At 43.1% G+C, this 21,322-nt stretch overlaps 1 long non-coding RNA gene across 1 annotated transcript in view; it reads left to right on the top strand.

Annotated features, from left to right (window-relative positions):
• Nucleotides 1–21,322, top strand: part of LOC138528407 (uncharacterized) — a 285,421-nt gene that overhangs the window by 143,889 nt on the left and 120,210 nt on the right. The window contains exons 2-3 of the long non-coding RNA XR_011284135.1: nucleotides 9,201–9,301; nucleotides 11,068–11,148. This is a non-coding gene — a long non-coding RNA (uncharacterized lncRNA). The remainder of the gene's footprint in view (nucleotides 1–9,200; nucleotides 9,302–11,067; nucleotides 11,149–21,322) is intronic.

The following is a 21,322-nucleotide window of genomic DNA, read 5'->3' as shown; positions in this document are numbered from 1 at the left end:
ATGTAACCCAAATAAGCTACTTGTTACTGACAGTACGGGAATTTCTTTAGGCTTGCTTTATGGCCATGTGTGGCTAGATGAGTCAATAATAGAACAGTACCTTTTTTACATATCTCCTCCGTATCAGCAGCGATTACTAAATCGTCAATGTATTGTAACAATGCACAGTCTGCTGGCAATTCTAACATGTCCAACTGCTCTTTCAACGCTCTACTGTATATGCTCGGACTTTCAGTATAGCCTTGTGGAATGCGTGTGAATGTGAATGATCGTCCTCCTTAAGTGAAGGCAAATAAATACCTGCTTTCTTTGTGTACTGGAATGCTGAAGAAAGCGTTTTTCAAATCAATAACACTAAAGTATTCTGCCAAAGCAGGGATCATTGTCAAAATCATAGTGACATCTGGCACTAACGGGAATTGGGGATCTACCACTTTGTTCAGTGCACGGAGATCAATTATGAAACGGTACGGTACCTCGGTACCCCCTTTCTTGTACACGGGAAGAATGGGGCTGTTGCATACACTACCTGTAATCTCTTCAATCACTCCCAATTTCACCAAATCAGAAACAATACTTTTCAATCCTTTTTCTCCTTCTGCTGAAATTTTATACTGTGGAATACGCGGTAGCGTTATTCCTTCTTTCAAAGTAATTTTTACTGGATCTATTTTCAAACATCCCACATCATTGTCATTCACGGCCCAAATGAAAGTTGGCACTGTACTCAATAAGGGTTCTGCCATAAATTCAGAAGTCGGCATACTCTGGGGAGAAATAGTCAACAATACCCCATTGGTGTACAATGGATAACTGCGCTTAGTTTTTTCAATAGATTCAATCCTAAAAGATTCTCCCCACAATGCTCTGTTAAAAGAAATGGACAATGTTCAGTAAAAGGCCCTATTGTCACTGCCACTGATTTGGACTTAGGGTTTATTACTGGGGTACCTGCGAACCCTAATGAGATATTCTGTCGCCCTGACAGAGGTATGTCTGGAACCAAGTGATGATCTATCGAGCACTTTTGTGCCCCCGTATCTACGAGGAATCTATGCTCTTCATTCCCAATTTTCATCTCTACATAGGGTCCTTTCTGATTCACGGCAATTGACACTGATTCCGACCCCTGTCCTGGGATGTCCTATTGGGGTAACAACACGTCATCCGATGTGTAGTCACCACTGTTATTATAGTATGCACCTGTCTGGTTATCAAAAATGTTCCCCCTCTCCCTCTATTTCCTGTTTGTACAACCTGCTGAATTTGACTTTGCGTAATTTGATTAGAAGCCTGTACTTGATTCTGTGCACCATTCCCTTGATCATTCTGATGCTGCTGCATATTATTTCTGTTGTGACCATTTGTTCCCATGTGCCCTCTGTGAGGCCTTCTCTGACTATATCCGCCTCTATTTACCAAATGCGGACATTGTGCCCGCCAGTGTCCTTCCTCTCTGCAGTATGCACATTGATTTAATCCCAAAGGCCCTCCATGCATATTCAAATTTCCCCTACTCTGTGCATTTCCCCTTCCCCTGTGGTGTCCTGCTATCTGCTGGAGTAACACCTGTGTTTTCAAGTTTGTTCTATCCTTTGCTTCTCTTTCCTTCTTGGTATTTACCCGGTTCTCATAATATTGGGCCATATGTAATGCTTCTCCTAGCGTTTTTGCATGCCATGCACTTTCTGAAGTCATTATCAAATTTTTAATTGGAAGTATTAATCCCCTCACATATTTATCCACAAATAGCCTTTTCCCTGCTTCCGTACTCACATCCTGTCCACTGAAATCTGTAAATATCTCTTCGAATCTGTTGAAATAATCTGTGGACAACTCGTCTTTACCTTGAACACACGCCAACATCTTGTCCCATTGAATTCTTTTCTCTGGGACCAATTCTTTTAATTTCTGTACTATTCGTGCTGGTAATGCTAACATATTCGCCCCTGGCTGTGCACCCACTGATTTATTTTTATCTTCCAGTATTAAATTTGCCCACGTGGTGCCATAAGCCGTCTCATCATCTACCTCTCTTATTCATTTCCATATATCCGCTGGCAAAATTACGGGGAATATTAGATGTATGTCACCCATCGTGAACACTGAAGATTGCAATAAAGACTCCACTTCTTTATAAAAACCCGATGGATATTTTCGTATGTCAGGGATTATCTGTTTTATATTATTCACTTCCTGTCTAGAGAAGGGAACGTGCACATATTGGGCTGTGTAATGTACTGGGATTACCACAGGTAGCGCATTGCCTACTGCGGGAGTCTCTACCTTCGGTACAAAGGAAGGGGGCACTTCTCTCATGGGGAAAGCCACACTCACTATTCGTCCCCCCTCTCTCATATGCAACAATATTCCCAAGTCAAAGGATAAGGCTGTCTCTCCTGTTCCCCGTTCCATCGCTCTCTTATATACCGCCAACAATTCAGGAGTGCTCACCTTCTCCTCACTTATATCTTTGTTTATCAAATATTCAACCATCATTTGTAACGCTCTCCTTTTCATTGCTAAAGTGTATTCATCAAATATTCCATGTATTTCCATTGTGGGAATACTGGGATCTGAAATCCATTTTTGTGCCTCCCGTATACATACTTTTAGCTCTGCACTAATTTGCGCTGCTGGTGACATAAATCGCTGCTTTCTACCCCTCTTAATATTCTTTCTCTTATTCCCCGGTGTGGCGAATACTTCAGAATACTCTTCATCCAATTAATTCTTCATTTCAAACAGTCGCTTCACATGCTCTTCTATTTCTTCATCTCTCCCTCTACAACGGGCTAATGCATTCAAATCCAACAATCGTTGCGGTGGTAACTTCCCAATTAACTTTTTCCATTGTCCTGACATATATTCCCCCATGCATTCCAACAATACCTGTCTTTCGTTGTTTCTTATGAAGTCATATAGGGACGCTAGCGTGGATACCTTATCATCATCGTCTATATACATGTCTGCCTGTTCTTGCAGCTCACGCTTTCTCTCCTTACTGATCGTGCTGCGAGTTACTCTCGTACATTTATTCTGCTCAATTCCACTCATGGGAGGGGCAGTCGGGACAGTGGCACCCTCTTGATTAGGAGGTGCAGAGGGGGCAGTGAGAGTGGGATCCGTCTGCTGGGGCTGTGGTAATTGCGAAAGGGCTGGCTGGATGTGCTGGTGTTGGGAGGGGCTGAACAATGGGAGGGGGTTGAACGGCAGCTACTGCCGTAGTCTTTTTAGTTACACTCCTCGGGTCCTGTTTTGTTTCAGTTAAGATTCTGTTTATTCATTCGTCCGATGAGTGTAGCTCTCTTTGTGGATATATTTTTTCTATGTTTAATTCATCGCGCCGTCTTGTCTTTCTCAAGCTATTACTCCACTCCTCCTCCTCCTTCTCCTCAACTTTCTCCGTCCTTGACTTATGCCTGCGCGCATGTTTCTCTCTACTTCTAAATCGGAGCATTGCTTCCCTCCTCCAGTCCCTCCAGGATATCAAGTGCTCCAGGGCATGCTCTTTTACTTATCAACACCTTTTCCAGGTTATCTATACGTTCCATCTCAAAACACCCATCCCTCGGCCACTGAAGATTTTCCTGATTTCTGGTTTGCTTATGCCAAGTTTCACAAAACATTATCGCTCCCATACCATACTTTATGTACATATCATAAGCCAGCGTTCCTCCCGGAGGTGCTTCCTGGCCAGTTTCCAAAGATTGTTCACTGCAGCGGAAAAATCCCGCTAATGTGGACAATACCCCAGGCATGTTTTAACCTTACCCTTGGCTAATCAAACTTACTCTGGATTACTATTACTATTATTATCAGGATTACTTACGAATTGGGGCACGACTCACCTGATCAATCAAGTTGTCTTTTCAAGACACAATTCGTCCGTATACTGACGCAATCAATGACGTTGTGTCTGCGTATCTCGGCTCTGCTTCATTTCAGGACCCCCCCCTCCTTGTTCACTGGCCAGGGATGTCGATCAGGGATCAGCTGTTTGCAGATCTTCAAAGGAGTCTCTCATCGATTTCGCAGGGGCGCCCCAAACACCTCTTGATCCCTGCTCGATCGCTCCCGTCCTCGCCGTTCTTACTGGCTTCCTTATTTTGCAACGTACACGATGGAACAAGTGGGGGAGGGTCCCTATTCGGGCGCCATCTTGAAGGGGCCCCTGAGGGACCCTTGGATGTGGAAACAAGGCACAGTCACCACACACAAATAGATATGCCAGACGAGGTTCTGTTCCCAAAATCTAGGGTTTATGGCAATACAAAGAAGTCCCAGATGGCCAAGTGGTCCCACGCCCCGCGACGTGTGTCTAACAGACCTCGGGGGATGCAAGAGAGTGCGAGATGTACATCAGTTACATATACAAACGGAGCATCTTACAATCAGTAATGACACATTTGATGCCGCCCCCAAATCATTTCCCTTTGAATTAGAGGCGATGATTGACCAGTGTGGCAAATATGACACCTTAGACCACCATATTTAGTAACAGTTTTCAATCTCCAGTTTTACAGACACCATTCTTTGTTTGCGAGAACATAGCATTTCTGTTTTTCATGGGCAAGCTGCGCGTAGGAGACTGGCACATACCAGGCCTCACTATCTCTAAGTTTCGATTCTCGCTCTTGAGGTCAGTCTGCTCTCCGGGACGCACTGGGCTCAGAAAGGGGGGCCGTAAAGAAGATCATAATTCAACTCTTTAAATACTAGTTTCGTACATTGCTATTCTTTCAGGAGACTTGCTGGCATTCGTGTACTGATTAAATGCCTTGCTCCCTGTCATCAAGGATATGTGAGGGAGGGAATCAGGAATTTCTGTCTGGCTCTCCAGTGTAATGTTTCAACATGTTTCTTAGCCTTGGACCATTGAAGCAAAATAATATCTACAGCAAAGCAGTTTTACATGAGGCAAAGTGGCAACATTAGAGAGAGCAGAGAGAGAAAACAAAATGGCGATTCTGGTCATCTTAAAATGGCTTCACTCTAGTTGACCTAATAGCTACGTAATAACTAATGACTAATGAATATATATTCTTACACTGTAAATGAGGCGGTTGGTCTTCGGCCAACCAATTATCATTCATTTCCAGACCCTCAAGGGGTGTTTGGTTTTTCTGCACTGACACGGGGACTACTCCAACTCAATATGTGGCTGCTTTACCTGATAGTTTGGTGATGGACATATCGATGAGCCTAGGCGCCGAATAGAATTTGGAGGCCTCAACCACTCTAACATCAGGAAACTCCTACCAAACTTCTGTCTCAAACTGTCCTACAGCTGCTGATTTATCCAGATCCCCTGATTTAACCGCAATTGCTATGAATGCATGCGCATTCCACCACAGAACGATGAAAGCCTTTCTTCCCCTGATTCCTCCTTTATGGGAAATACTAGAACAGAGTCAGAACCTCTAACTATATTAAATTCATTATTTGAATTGTTTAAAAATATGTATAATGATCAACAGACTTTAAAAACGGATGGTGCCCAGGTAGTAAAGGTAATACATTTAACCTCCAAACAACAAGGTACTGTAACACAAAAATCAGCTGAGGGGAGGGTAGCTTGCCCAACTATAATTATTCAGGTCTAAAAAGTGTGAACAAGACCCACTTACCATACTATTGATAAAATATGTCAGCCAATGGTAAATGATGATAGAGGATCTAAGAGAAATGCCTTGTGGGGAATTAAACCATTAAAGAATGTTGGCAAACCTATCCTTGCACCTACTGGTAGGAAACATATTTGTAAGACCAAACATGGTGCACCCCTCACTACTACCAGTATTTATGGTAATACATACATTTCGACTGCATCTCATGCTTTGGCCTCAGGCTTTCCCAGGGATATGATTTGTCAAGAAATCCCAGAGGTATTTGAAATAATGGAAAACCCCAAATTAAAAAAAAACAGCATAGGTACATACCGGTCTAAAAATAATAACTAATAAGCCCTCTAACTTTGAGCCCATGGATAAAAATGGCAGGCTGCCTCCGGAGTTGTGCTTTTTTCTGGCGCCTGGCTTTAGGGATTCTCTGGGCATTACAGCCTGGCGGTCCGTGAAACCAGGCGCAAGAAAATGTAACTCGCCATTCCCATTCGAGGCCATAGGACTCAGTGGGAATGAGGAGGACGGTAGCACCAGCACCATTCATAATGGAATCGGTGCTACCGGTAAAGTCTGCAAGCGGGTGCCGTTTCCACCCACCAGGTTAGACCTGGAGGGTGGGAGGGCATCCAGCCCGCAAACTTGTACTCTGCTGGTCTGGTAACAACAGTGCTGGTAAGCCTACAGGCACCATTGGTACCGGACCGGCAGGGTCGTAATGAGGCCCATAGTCACTAGAGTATGATTTGCGCTACAAATAAAAGAAGGCCCATCAGAGAGATAGGGTAGCTACTTATTAGAAGCCAAGAACTGGGACGAATGGACTGATGTTCAGCCCCCACAATTAATAAAATTAAAATCAGGTCTTGGAACACTAGGGGCTATCACTCCTTTATGTTTAATGCCTAAGGTACACATGTATTGCTTGCTGCTGATATTATTCTACTAAAAGAAACTTGGTTGAGGAAAAGTCTTGGTTGAGAAAACTTGGTTGAGGAAAAGTCTCTTCATAGATGGTTACACATCCTATCAAGTACCTGCGCGAAAAAATAAAACGAGTAGGCCGTATGCGGGCATTATCACTGATGTATCACCCCATTTGAAGGCCTTTGAATACTTTACAGATAGTAGATCTGATTAGGTATTGCCCACCATAGTAGAAATCCCGCAGATGGGAATGCAAGATAAAATCCTTTGGAAAATTCTATACAATCCTACAGGAAATGGTAATACTGCGACAGTAATAAACCAAATTAAACTGTTACGAGAGTACTGGAAACTGATGACCCAAAGGGCTGTTGTTATGTCATAGAAGACATAAATTATCAGCGCCCAGGTTTTCCAGATACATTAGTTGCAATCCTGCAATTGCATATTAGAAATCAATTTGGACCAGAAGAAGAGAATTTTATTGGTTATAGCAATATCTGGCTATTTCAAATCAGGGACTGTCAGTTATACCAAATAATTCATGGTGATAGGAATGATCTGTACTATACCGGACAAATGGTCTCCAATCCTCCTGAATTCATTTCATATCATCTGAACTCTCTGGGTTTGCGTTTATAAATGACTTCATGTCATAGTAGAATTTTCTTTGACAATTGATCCTAAGAACATAAGTAATGAACTGGAGGGTGATTATTGTATTAACAACAATGGAAACCGTATAAAATGGACAGAAAAGAAGCTCTTTAGAATCAAGGAAATGTTGCTAGCTGCATTGATTGACAACTCCCTCTTTATCTTTGGTAACATTGAGAATTTCTACACTATTGTGCAAGATTCCGTATATGAAATTGTGAAATACCAACACAAAACTACCTTCCAAAGCTATCCACACAGAAATGCATATCATCAGTTTATAGCTGCTAAGAAAAAGGAGCTAAAAATGAATCTTTGTTGGACAAAAACAAATATACAAGATGGTGAGCTTAGATTATTACGAGATAAAACATTGAAAATGCAATAAAAAAACTGTTATAGAATGCATAGAGGCTCTATGGTCTCAGTCCAAAGGAAATCTATGTGTTTGGCTCAGAAGGAAAATGAAATGGAAAGGTTTTGGCAGATATACAAAAAATATAATTCAGATATGCGTGGCATTAGAGCTTGTGCTCTCATGTTCAGACATGTTGGAATGTCTTAGTATTGAGCAAAATATAAAACAATAAAAACAACAACGTGAAAAAGATAATGCTGCAAAAAATGAACAAGTTAAAAAAGTAGTGTGATAAACTATATTTGTTTGATACTTGCTCTCCAAGTTTATTTATCCTACCCTATTTTCTTGTACTACAAGGTTACTTATACTACCGTATTTGTGCTTGTTCTCCAAGTTTTCTTAACCTTCTCATAGTTTGTTCTGCATGCTACCAGTATGATGTTCTTTGTTTTCTTTCATCTAGTTTATATATCCCTGTTTTTTTTTTTGTAGTGGCGTTTTCTTATATTTTTTTATATTGTTGTTTGTATTTTCTTAGTCCAGGTTGGAATTTTTTCCCAATGACCCAATGATAAGTATGTGCAAAAAGAACAACAGTGTACTATGCAGTAATGTTGTATCTGTTATATAGTGCATGTGACGCACTGCATATAAAATATGAGGGTCATATAAATGTGTGTATTAAATTGTGTTTATATTAAAGTGTGTGTGTCATTGAACTCATTCTGTTTTCTTATTTTCAGATAGATGGACATCATATTTTATTTTATACATAAATGTATAGCAGCGGCTATCAGTCCAGTGAGTTATTGGCATGTGGAGATGCGGGTAACCGCACCAATGACCGGGACGTGTCCTAGGTGTTATTTTAATGACGCAGCATGATTGGATATTTTGGTGGCCTTGGTTAAAGATATATATATTTTTTTTTTTAATTAAATTTGGAACAATTTTTAAATATGCATTGAATGTAATGTTTGCAAACAGTTAGTATAACATTTTAAATACATTTTAATCCATAATAATGTATTTAGGCCTACATACATGAAAGGGGTAAATATATATTCAAATACAGTTTGTTGAAAACAAGTTTATTTGGGAGGGGAATTGGTTGTGGGTTTTCTTTCAGTTTTAGTTATAATACATATCTCTTGTTCTGTATCCACATTTTCTGCATTTTTACTCTCCATGATTAGTTTTAAATGTTCAATGTCCTTTTTCATTGCTTGCATGACTTTTGTATATTCATCATTATTTCTTTTAATTCTATCAAGGAATCCATAACCAGATTTGTGGCCCTTGGTGTTGTGCTTCCTTTGTGAATCTTCTAGAGACTTGAATCACTTCTTCATCTGTTTGAAAATATTAGAAATAGTGTTAAACAACTGAAGATGAAATACACTTTCAAAATATGTGGGTTTGTTGTATACACATTTGATAGTTTGATAATAGGTAGATAAATTACATGTGTTTGGTGACTGATATTTGTTTATTAAAATGTAATTGTTAGTCACATTTTACATGAATATATATAATGTACTTTCAAAATCCTGACTGTGGTGTATTTTCATCTGAAGCATTTTTTTTGCGTCTTTTCTAATCTCTTCTTTTGTATTGCAATTCACCTCCAGCCATTCCATGTATTGTTCCATTGTTCTAGTGGTACAGAAAAATGCTTCTTATCAGTTCAGAGTTCGAATTTGGAATGGAGGGAGATTAATGAGGAGAGAAGGTAGGATGTTTGTGTTTGTTTTGTGATTGGTTGTTCATTGTTTGTGTGGTGGGTGGCTGCCAATAGGATTTCAAGTACCTCAGATGTTGTTGACTTGTATAGAGCATTTGAGAGAATGTATTTTTGAGTGATGTTTATATATGTCAATAAAATTGTAAATGGGAGAGGTGAACCCTTAGGAAACAGTGCTGTTTTGGGGGTATGTTTATTGTTGTATTAGATATTTGAAACATGGAGCCAATTCCAGAAGGAGATGGATCTCTTTTTTTGAGAATGGGGTTAATAGTGATGTTGAGGACTTAGGTAATGAGTTCTCAAATCATTGGTTTACAAGGTTTTTTTGGTTTTATAATATTTTATTAGATAGTGTGTTTGAAATGTGAGGTATATGCTGCGATTGTGGAGAAATATTTTTGACAGGGAGCACAGGTTTTTTCTCTTTGGAAAAAGAAAATTAATTAATCATCTAAAGAAAGAACACAGACACGTTTTTCAAAATGTTCTGAATCACCATAGAGGTGAAGAGTATTTCTCTGATTGAACATTTTGAAGATATGTTGGTAGAAGTACCAAAAAGCTCTTTTAAGTGCCACCAAAGAACTTTTTAAATAATTGGAAAAGGAAAATACATTTGTTGTCCTCTTTTAAAATAGACATAGCTATGGTAGTATCAAATGAAACGTTGTGCCCTGTCTGGCATATTTCAGCAACTGGTATCAAGGGACAGGTTACAGCCACGGGTACTGCTAGGCAAATGGCACGTCATTTATTAGCTGCGGGTATGAATCCACCAATCAAATGTTGGGGTCGTTGATAGCCATGGGTACGGGGCAAAAGGCACATCATGTATTTTTGGCAGGTGCAGCCGAGGCTATAACTGTCACGCCCAAGCCGTGGATATGAACGCACCAATCGCATGTTGGACTCTTTGCTAGGCATGGGTACCAACCACAGGTTAGCCATGGGTACGGTCAGGCAAATGGCATGTCGTGTATTTTTGGTGGGTATAGCCAAGACTATAACTGTTGCACCTTAGCTGCGGGTATTAATGCACCAATTGCATGTTGCTGTCTTTGATAGCTGTGGGTACGAGCAGGAAAATGACACGTAGTGTATTTTTAGTGGATGCAGCCAAGACTATTACTGTCATGCCTTAGCAGCAGGTATGAACGCACCAATCGCATGTTGTGGTTTTTGATAGCCATGGGTGCCAACCACAGGTTATCTGTCGGTACGTCCAGGCAAATGGCATGTCATGTATTTTTGGCAGGTGCAGTTGCGACTATTGCTATTACGCTGCTATATCTGCAACTACAGCTGGTTGTATTTTGGTGCAGTGATCATATTACAATATGGATGTTTTAGGTCAGATTTGTACATGTGTTTCTATTTGGAAGTTGTCACCTGAAGGCTAATGTGAATTGATTTTGACATTTTTGTGATATGTGTTTTTGGGCGTATTAGAAACATTTTTGTGTAAAATGTTCACATAGCCGCAACTATAGATGGTTTTTTGTTGTGTAACAGGGGTTATAGCCGCGGGTATGTTATTGGGAAAAATTAAAAAGAAAATAAAAGTTTTATTTTATGTAGTATGTGACTATTGTATAAAGTATTCTTTGAAGGATTGTGTTGGGGTTTATTGATTGATATATCTTGTAATAGAAATGTGTTTGTAATTTTACTTGTTTGCTTTCTACAGTCCTCTTTTTGTGCTATTGAATTGTGAAAGCTATGAAAGTGACATTTGTTTGAACTTTTGGCAGCCTGATTCGAGAACTCAGAGTGTCCACACGTTCTGTGTTTGGCTATGGTGAAGATCTATTCATTATTTGGAGCAGCTGAAGGTGAGTGATAGTGTGTTTTTATATACTTTACGTACAGTTTGAATTATTGTATTTGTAAGATAACTGAATTATGTGTACGTCTCTCATTTGGTCAAGTTTATAAGCATTGTTCGCAAAGTATGGTTTTCTATATTTTATGTCAGTGCTTTTAGGAGCGTGATGGAGCATTATGATATGGTATGCTAATGTTTGCCAGCAAATATATTTGCAAATAAAGGTTGTTTCTCAGTGACATTGGAAGATGTGATATGAATGAGGGTTCATATGAAATCCTAGTGTGAACCAAGGACTATAACTCAACCCTTAACAACTATTGTTTGTTTGTTTGTTTATTTTATTTATAACGCGCTCCAGACCCAGAGGTATCAGGGCGCGGGGAACAAGGATATGTTCAGCTTACAATGTTACAAAATGCAATACAAAATACAACATAGAATACAGTTAGATAATAACGACAGGCAGTAATGATGGGCAGAAAGGTAAACAGAGCCTATGATGCAAGAGGTGGATAGCCAAGTACATGGTTATATATGATAATATGAGTAGGGTACAGTTAGATAGTAATGACAAGCAGCATGGTGAGCGGTGCATATGTTGCAAGATAAGGATAGCCACTTATATGGTCATAGGTGCCTGTGTGTTTCTGTCCTAATGTAGCTATAAACAGTACATCTGTAGAGGGGCTAGCTATATATGATAAAGGGCAGTGAGGATCCGAGGGGATGTGCTAGAGTTAAAGATCATTTTCTTTGAGTCACTTGATAATGTTTAGTCTGAAATTTGTTTAAGTTTGGTCCGCCCTTAGAAAGGGGGGGAAGGAGTTCCAGAGTTGGGCAACTTTGACAGGGAAGCTGTTGCCGCCAATTTTCATCATTTTGAAAGTGGGGACTGTCAGGCAGTTAGTATTGGCAACTCTGGTGGGTCGGAGAGTAGCTTTTCTATTGATTCTGTCTGTCAGGTAGCAAGGTGCCACGTTGTTGAGGCACTTAAATGTTAATTACACTGTTTTTAGCCTAATTTTATCAGTAGTGGAGAGCCAGTTAGACTCCCTCCTTGCCACCAAAATATGTTCTTTTTTGGCCAATCCTAGCGCTGCTCTCAAGGCATTGTTTTGCAGCGTTTGAATTTCCCTAGTAATGTATTTGTTGGTGCCAGGATATAAGGCATTACAGTAGTCCAATTTTGACAACACAAGTGCTCTTGCCAGTGTGGTGAAACTACTTGTTGAGAGGTAGGGTTTGGCAGATCTGATCAACTTACATGTGTAAACTGTGGATGATGCCATTGCATTCACCTGTTTAGCCAATGTCAGGCTGGAATCCAGGTAAAAACCTAAGGTTTTTACCTCCTTGGCAACCTTGATTGTGTTGCCATCTATATCGAAGGAAGTATATTTGTGGCCAAGTTTGTTGATGTTAGACGTGGTCCCCAAAATAATGAGGTCGGTTTTGTCATCATTCAGGCATAGATCATGGAGTGCCATCCATGCCTGGATGATGAGTTATATTTTATTCACCAAGGCCAAATCTTTGTTGTAATCCCCTGTAAGTGGAATGAGAATCTGGGTGTCATCTGCATAGTTAGTATAGGTGACACCGAGACAATTCAGATCATCAAAAAGGGTCTTGGTAAGTATATTATACATGGTAGGGGACACGCAGAACCCCTGGGGAATACAGCAGGTGATGGGGATAGGGTCAGCTGGGTTTATAGTGATAATTTCGAAAACAAAAATGTCGAAAGTCATTATTTTGAAAAAAAAATATGGAAAAAAAAATGTCGATTTTTTTTTTGTTTTACCCCCTTTTTTTTACTCCTGGACCCCAAAATAAATATATAATTTAAAAAAACGTAATTAGAGATTTTTTTTTCGACATTTTTTTTTTCAACATTTTTGTCAGTCGACATTTTTTTTCTCGAAATTATGACTGACCACCGGTCAGCTGCTGCTGTGGCAGAGGTGAATCTCATTGTCCTACTGCTTAAGAATGAATGGATCTAGGCTATAGCTTGTTGTAAAAAGTTTGCTGCTGTGTGTAGATGGTTACATAGAACCTTTTCCACCAGGTCAAACGCTGCTGAGAGATCTAGAAGAAGTATTAAGACAGATTTACCTTTGTCTCTCAACTCGTCGACCTGGGCTTTAAGGTGAATAAATGCAGTTTCCGTCACATGCTGTGGCCTGAATCCTGATTGCCGGGTGCCAAGAAGATGATTCTACTCCAAGAATTTCTGAATTTGTAGGTAAGCCACCCTGTCTAATATCTTTAGGAGGAATGGCGCCGTTGTGATAGGCCTATAATTTGTGGCGATAGGGGGGTCAAGCGATTGTTTCTTAAGAAGTGGGAGGACCCAGGATTCCTTGAGGTTACTAGTGATAGTGCCCGAAGTAAATGATGTGTTGATAAGATTAGAAATTAAAGTTGCTAAGTCTCTAGCTGCGTCTTTTATAATTTGTGCAGGACATTTGGCTCCATGAGAATTGGAGGGTTTAAGTGAGAGGATGATTTTTTCAACCTCTAGTATAGACATTTTAGAGAAATTGAAGCGTTGTACTAGTTTAGGTAGAGTAAGTGGCGTGCATGTTTGTGGAGTTGTAGTAGCTCTATTTAGTCTTTTATTGGCAATTTTAAGTTGGAGGGTAGCAATTTTGTCTGCGAGGGCCTTCTGTATGTCCAAAAACCATGTCTTAGCTTTAACACAATCGGGTTCTCAATGTCTTTTAGCATTGAAAACAGTTCCTTGGTGCCTGATTTTGCTTGCGATATCCTGTTATCGTCGATTTCCTTTTTGGAGTGCCATATTTCGGTTTTGTATTTAGTGGATATATTGATGAGGTTGGCTTTGTTTGCCTCAGATGGCTACTAAGGCCCTTGCATTAATGAGAGCTCCTTTGAGGAGGAGAGCAGGAGTTACTGTCAGTAGTGTAGGAAGGGCCTTGCTATTGAGATTATCAGTTATGGTTGAGGGTTTAATCTGTTCGGACATTCTAGAGTTTGGTGTGGGAGTGGTGCTTAAGTTGGTTTAATTCATCTTTTTGGATGTGACATCTTGTTTATTAATAGGGTGCTTACTTTGATGGACAATAGTACTTGGAAGGCTGGCAGGTGGTTCGAATAACTTAGATAGTCTTGAGAGAAGCCTAAGGTTTCTTGACGTAAAGTCACATGAAATGTTGGTTATTGGTGGGCTCAGGAAGGTTAGCTCCCATGGCATACTTTCCACGCCTAGTGTGGTGACTCTGGTTTTGATAGACATAGTATTCAGAGTATTGGTATAGTCGATAGGATCAAGAGTTGAGGTCAAAGTAGTCCAGAGAACAATTAGCTGATAAGCATTGGCATACATTATATACTACAACGAGCAAGGTTCCTCTGGTGGCTATAGGAGAAAGTAAGGCTGGACGGACGTAGTAGCGTATAGTAGGCTAGTCCTGTTCCAGTGCCAGGGATGTAAGCACAGTGGAAAAGGTAGCGGTATGATTAGCGCGAAGAGGTGCACTCTATGGCAAAGAGGGAAGTGGTGTAGGTTAATGCAATTGGTGCATTTACTGTAACAGGTGCAGGAGTGGCGTGCTAAAGCAGGTGAGTAACTAAGCATGAGTGCAGGCATACATCAAGAAGGAACATGATTATAGGCAGGGGGCAGTGAGATCACAATAGCGTACTTACAAAAAGTAGGTGCATAGATACAGGCAAAAATCAAGAAAGGAAGATTATTATAGGCAATATTCAATTAATTCAGGATTGTGTGCTTACACAAAGTACCAGTGGGTGCCTAAATGCAGGCATAAATCAAGAAGGAATGTGTTTATAGGCAAGGGGCAGTGAAATCACAATAGCGTACTTCCACAAAGTAGGTGCATAGATGCAGCCAAAAATCAAAGAGGGTACAGAATTATAGGCAAGAATCAGTTAAATCAGGATGGTGTATTTGTGGTTACCAGTCAAATGGTCGAAAACATTTGGTCGACAGACAATTTGGTCGACACCATTTGGTCGAATGCCAAATGGTCGAATTTTTTTTGTTTTACCCATTTTTTGGATTTTTTTTCCCCCCAACCCCCTTTTTTTTCTTTTTTATTTTTTTTTCCCACACGAAAACCCACAAAACACATATATAAATAAAAAAAAAAAAATTCGACCATTTGGCATTCGACCAAATGGTGTCGACCAAATTGCAGTCGACCAATTGACAGGACACCTGTATTTGTACTAAATACCAATGTGTGCATGCATATAGTCAAATATAGGGTGAGCTGGGTAGGTCAGCAAAGCTTGCTTTGCGATGCGAGAAGCCTAAAGGTTGAGCTACCATTGGTTCATGTAATACAGTCTGTGGGGCTGTTCCACAGGCTCGGGTCACAGTAATTAGGTTGTTGAGGGTGCGTCTTTTGAACAGGATGGGGCGAGAGGATCCTCATGTATCGTTTCACAGAGCAGACATAGAACAGTGTAGGTAGTTTGTATACGGCGTGCGTGTTGGTATTAGGCTTACCTATGTATTAGCAGCTAACAAGGATCTACCGTGCAATGCCTCACACAGGGAACAGGGCCTTATTCGGCCTTCATCAGGCCGGCTTCTTCCCCCTGCCGGCGGATGTTCAGCACATAAATTCAATTATGTTGCTTAGCATACATAAACTGAGCCTCGTTCTGGCGCTGCAATGTGCCCGGCATCTTGTTTCTTTGAAAACAATGAAACGGATGGCGATTTCTATTATGTGGTGGGCTAAGGCTGCACACAAGCAGCAGACAACCTTAAAAAGTGCACAAAGTGCAGAAATTGGCACACAGGGCTGCAGGGCCTCACCAGGTAGGCGACATGGGCAACATGGGCATCAGATGTGGCATTAGATGTGGTTCCAGTTGATGGCGCGTAGTCGGCCACCAACTGGATGGGAAGAAGTGTTGTAGCTGTTGGTGGAGGGTGAGAAGGGCTCCTGCCCTTTCCACCTTGTAGGGGAGATTGGGGCTGTGTGTGTGCTTTGTAGTTGAATATTAAGCAGTTTTTTGTGACCCTATATTGGTGATTTTTTTACTGTGTTAGAATTGTGGAAGTGAGAAATTACGAAGTAAAAATGGAGAAGTTATAGTGGCAAAGTGGGCAGGGTTTCATAGTATATGGGACATTTTTTTATACTGCAGGATTTTCACTGTCAGGTAATTCTGTGTAGTAATTTAGAATTAATAATGAACAATCTCTTTATTTATTTATTTATTAGCATTTGGTTTGCAAATAAAACCTTTCTGCTACAGTCACAACTTTCACAAATTAAAACGAAAATCCTATTTAACAAAACTAACAAGAAAAGAAAAGTTCAAAGTTCCTCAAGCGTTCAGTTCAAACCAGAATTTACTTATAAACGATATCAGTGCTCATGTCACATCTATCAGTTGCTGTGAAATTTCCTTCAAAAAGGCAAGCAGGGCTAATGACAAGGACATTCTTTTGCCCTGCTTGAGGATATCCCTCCACTCACTAGCAGTTGCTGTCCGGGAATCATTAAAAAACTTTCCCATCAGCCTAGTTCTAGTATTCCTTAAAAACTGGAACAACAATATTAGATGGTACACATGAGAAGTCTTGTTGGATTGGGTCCTTCCTTACTTCTGTTACTTGTAGGGAACAGATTGAGGTGGACTCGCATAAACTCATTGCGTAAGTACGCGGAAGGAAACTTTATCAGGTACAACAGAGCCTGTCCTTGCTTGCGGTGATCCTAAAATCTCCTTCCGCAAATCTTAAGTTTATTGATCCGATCCTGCATCTCTGTCCAGTCCAGTTCATTTAACCTAGTCTTCTCATATGATATGATATGATATGATATGATATGGCATTTGTAACGCGCCTATACACAAGTGTTTCAAGGCGCGACGAGGCAGGCAGGGGGGAACAAGGGGAAGACAGACAACGATCCTAATAGGCCAGGTGTCATTCAGATCGTGCAAGTGCAGGGGTAGGGGGAAGGGAGAACGTGCATGGGGAAGGGGAGGGGGGAAGTGCAGTACAAGGTAAGTAGAATAAATAAAATAAATAAATAAAGAGGGCCAGCTGGTGGCAAGTGCAAGGTAAGTGCAGACAAGTGCTGGGAAGGGGGGGCTGTAGGGATACAGAGACAGTCCCGCAGTGCAGGGGTTGCCAGGGAGGCAGTGCAAGTGGAGAGTGGCTGGGCCCAGGACCGGGGTCGGTGAGAGTGGCCCAGTTGCAGATTCGGTGCAGTTTCAGCGAAGAATTAGCAGGGAAGAGGGAGAGAGAAAGCAGAAGCAAAGAGGAAGGTTTTGAGGTGCTTCCGGAACCGGAGATGGTTCTCCTCAAGTTTCAGGGAGGCAGGGAGGCTGTTCCAGAGGGAGGCCCCTGCCGCGGAGAGAGATCTACCCCCAGCTCGTAGCTTCGAGAAGCGGCTGACCCTCAGGGAGTTGGAGACGGATGAGCGAAGGGCTCGGGAAGGAAGATATTTAGGAAGAGAGAGTTGAAGGTATTTAGGCCCCAGGCACCAGAAGGCCTTGTGGACAATGCAGAGGGTTTTGAACATTATCCTCGCAGCCACTGGGAGCCAGTGTAGAGATTTCAGTCCTGGAGAGATACGGTCCCTGGGCTTGAGGCCAAGGACAAGTCTCGCAGTTCTGTTATGGATGAGATGCAGAGGGCTGAGAGTGGAGGCAGGCAGATTAAGATAGAGGCTGTTACAGTAGTCCAGCTTGGAGAGAACCAGGGCTCGGGAGACAGTGAGCTTCTGGGGGAAGGAGAGGAATGGAAGAATACCTCTGAGGAGGTGCAGCTGGTAGTGTGACTTCTTAGAGACCTCAGATATATGAGGAGAGAAGGAGAGTGTGGAGTCGAAGATAACCCCAAGGTTTTTTGCCTTGCAGGTAGGAGCAGGAAGAGGGCCAAGAGAGGCCGGCCAGAGAGCTGCAGGGAAGGAGGGGCTGGGTGTGTCGATGAGTAGAATCTCAGTCTTACTGGCATTAAAGCAGAGGTCATTGGCGGCACACCATTCCTGGATAGCAGACAGATAGTCAGAGATGAGGGAAGGAGAGGAGGAGGCCGAGGGTAGCCTGAAAATGAGCTGGGTATCGTCCGCATAGCACTGAAAGTTGGGGCAGAGAGCGGCGATGCGGTGGGCAAGGAGTGCGAGATACTGGTTGAACAGCCAGGGGGAAAGATTAGATCCCTGGGGGACACCACAGGTGGAGAAAAAGATGTCAGAGAGGAAGGACCCAAGTTGGACCTGGGAGGGTCGATTGGAGAGGAAAGAGGTCAGCCATGCCAGAGCCTGACCAGTGATTCCCAGGTTATCACAGAGACGGTTGAGCAGGATGGCATGGTTGACAGTGTCAAAGGCAGAAGAGAGATCGAGCAGGATGAGAACACACAGAGTGTTGGAGTCGAGATTCAAGAGCAGGTCCTCACGGATGTTCAGGTGAGCAGTTTCCGTGCTTCTGGCGGCTCTGAAGCCAGATTGATGGTCATAAAGACTTCCAACAGATTCAGCATGGAGGTTAAGCTGGGAGATGGCCAGTTTCTCCAGGAGCTTGCCCAGGAAGGGAGTGATGGAGATTGGGTGATAGTTAGCCGGGCAGGAGGGGTCAGAAGAGGGTTTCTTAAGAAGAGGGTGCACAAGGGAATGCTCAAGGGGGGATGGGAAGACTCCAGAGGCGAAGGAGTGGTTGCAAAAGTCAGCCAGGGCCGGAGCCAGGGAGTCGATGTGGTCCTTGATAGTTTTGGAGGAACAGGGGTGAACCTGTTTAGTCGAGACTTTCATAGATCGGACTTGTCTGGAAACCTGAGTTTTACAGTTGAAGTGAGAGGCCAGTGCAGTGCAGAGGGCCTGAGAGGGGACAGGAGAGGTAGAGACAGCAGCAGGGTTGGCAAGCTCCTTGCAGATTTTAAAGAGTTTGGCCGAGTTGTTAGATGCCGCAGAGATGCGGGCCTGGATAAGGGCTCTCTTCTTGGTGAGAACGGAGAGACGGTATTGCCTTTGGAGCAGGCGGCAGGCCAGTTTGTCAGAGGATAGACATGAGGCACGCCATTTCCTCCCTGCCACCCTGCACTTGCGTTTAAGGGTGACGAGATCCGAGTCATACCAGGAGTTACATTTGGCTTTGGGCTTCAGGCAGATTCTCATGACAGGGGCAAGGATATCAAGAGTACCAGATATAGCAGAGTGGAGCATGGAGAGGGCTGTGTCAGGGTGGGAGTCAGCCGAAGGGGGAGGTGGGCGCGAGAAGGTGGCAGTGAAAGCCTCAACTGACACGCGCTTCATGGGTCGGGCGACTGAGAAGGTGGGTGGCAGTGATGAGGGTGGCTTTGCCTGTGGGGTAGGGAGGGTGAGGTGGGAGGATAGGAGAAAGTGATCACTCCAGGAGAGAGGAGTGGAGAGAGGGACGGAGAGGGGAAGGTCGGAAGAGATCAGCGCATCAAGAGTGTGCCCCGCAGAATGAGTAGGTCCAGACGGTAGAATAGAGAGCGCGAGAGAGTCGCAGAGGTCACGAAAGAGTCCCGTGGGGGGACAGGAAGCATCCAAGTGGATGTTGAAGTCGCCAAGAAAGAGGAGTTGAGTGGTTGAGGACAGGAGTGAGGAGGAGAGGTCAGCCCACTCAGAGAGGAAGGAGGAGATTTGACCAGGTGGCCGATAGATAGTAGCCACGGTAAGGGAATGGCTAGGAGAGAGAGAGAGAGACGGCAGACAAGGCATTCAAAAGAGGAGTAGGTCTGCATAGGAGTGACAGTGGCAGGAATCCACTCAGGGAAGATAAGGGCTACACCCCCCCCTGCACGGTTGGGTCTGGGCACGGAGAGGATCTTGTAACCGTCAGGTAGGAGTGTGTCAAAGCTGGTGACAGAGCTGGCCGTGAACCATGTCTCAGTGAGACCGAGGACGTCAAGGTCCAGTTCCTCAAGAAGGTGACAGATATCAGAAGAATGCTTGATGGCAGAGCGAGAGTTAAGAGTGGCAATGTGGAGAAGGTTGCCATCCTTGAAGGACTTCCGGGGAGGGGTACAGATCAGAGGTACGCCCTGAGGAGGTGTAGAAGAGGGAGGTGAAGAAGGAGCATGACAGGAGGAAGGGAGGGAGGGTGGAGGCAAGGTAGCCGAGGACAGAGGAGGGGGGACAGCAGGACAGGAAAGGAAGTTGATGAGGCTAGGGAAGCATCTATCAAAGAGGTGAAGGTTGGCCTGAGGACCTTGGACCAAGACGGTCCCATTAGCGTAGACATTAATGATGGCCTTAGAGAAGTGGAAGGAGGCCAAGAGGACATCCCAACGGGTGCCACCATTAATGGGAGAAGAGGAGAAAGGAGAGAGCACAGAGACCATATGAAGGGTCCATAGGTCAGGCGAAGGCACGAAAAAGAGGATGTCAGTAAGAGTTTCCTTGGAGCAGGCACTAGTGTAGGTGTCAGCGATAGGGAGGCCTGGGTTGGAGACAAGGATGTCCTTTTTAAACTTTTTCCTACCAGATTTAGTGAGGAGAGCAGGATAGTCAATAGAGAAGCAGTTAGAGAAGATAGGCGAGATAGAGAGCACCATGGAGTAGGAGGGAGTGGGGGGAAGACAGACGAAACGAGAGCACGCAGGCAGGAAGTGAGCGGCAAGCCCAAGTTTACCACATTTCAGAACAGTGAGTGCGTATTAGGTACAGAGGCCACCTAAGTTTGAGAATCCTGCGAGGGGGGAAAAAATCCCTAGTTTACCACAACTGTGGGACACAGTGAGGTGAAGACACCATGCGAACGAAGTGACCAGGAAAAGATGGGGTGGGCTGGGAGAAGGTGGAGATAGAAGTACAGGTGCCTGGCGTCCCCTGCAGACACCTGCAGACACACAGGGAGCCGCAACCGTAGGAGCCGCCCTTTGCCTAAGGGGCCCTTAGCCGAGGGGGCTGCCAGGGGAGGGGCATAGGTAGGGTTATCCTTTAAAGTCTGTTCTGACTTATGATTTCTAGGATTCCAATACATGTGTCTCTCCACTCCACAAGAGTGATCTCCCGGCCTTCTGCCAAAGCAGTCTACAGAACTACAAAGAATCCTTCTACTGGCAGTAACAAACACCTACGGTAAAAGGACAATGCTTTCCAGACTGTAGCTGCATACATTGAGGTTAAGCCCAGCTCTTTTCGGATGACATCAATGGGCAATGATTTCGGCAGGTATAGTACTTTGCTCCCGAA

This window comes from Ambystoma mexicanum, chromosome 7q (genome assembly GCF_040938575.1).
Source record: "Ambystoma mexicanum isolate Mex_15411 chromosome 7q, UKY_AmexF1_1, whole genome shotgun sequence".
NCBI classification, from domain to species: domain Eukaryota; kingdom Metazoa; phylum Chordata; class Amphibia; order Caudata; family Ambystomatidae; genus Ambystoma; species Ambystoma mexicanum.
The sequence above is the reverse complement of the archived record's forward strand: the minus strand, read 5'-3'. Positions and strand labels throughout refer to the sequence as shown.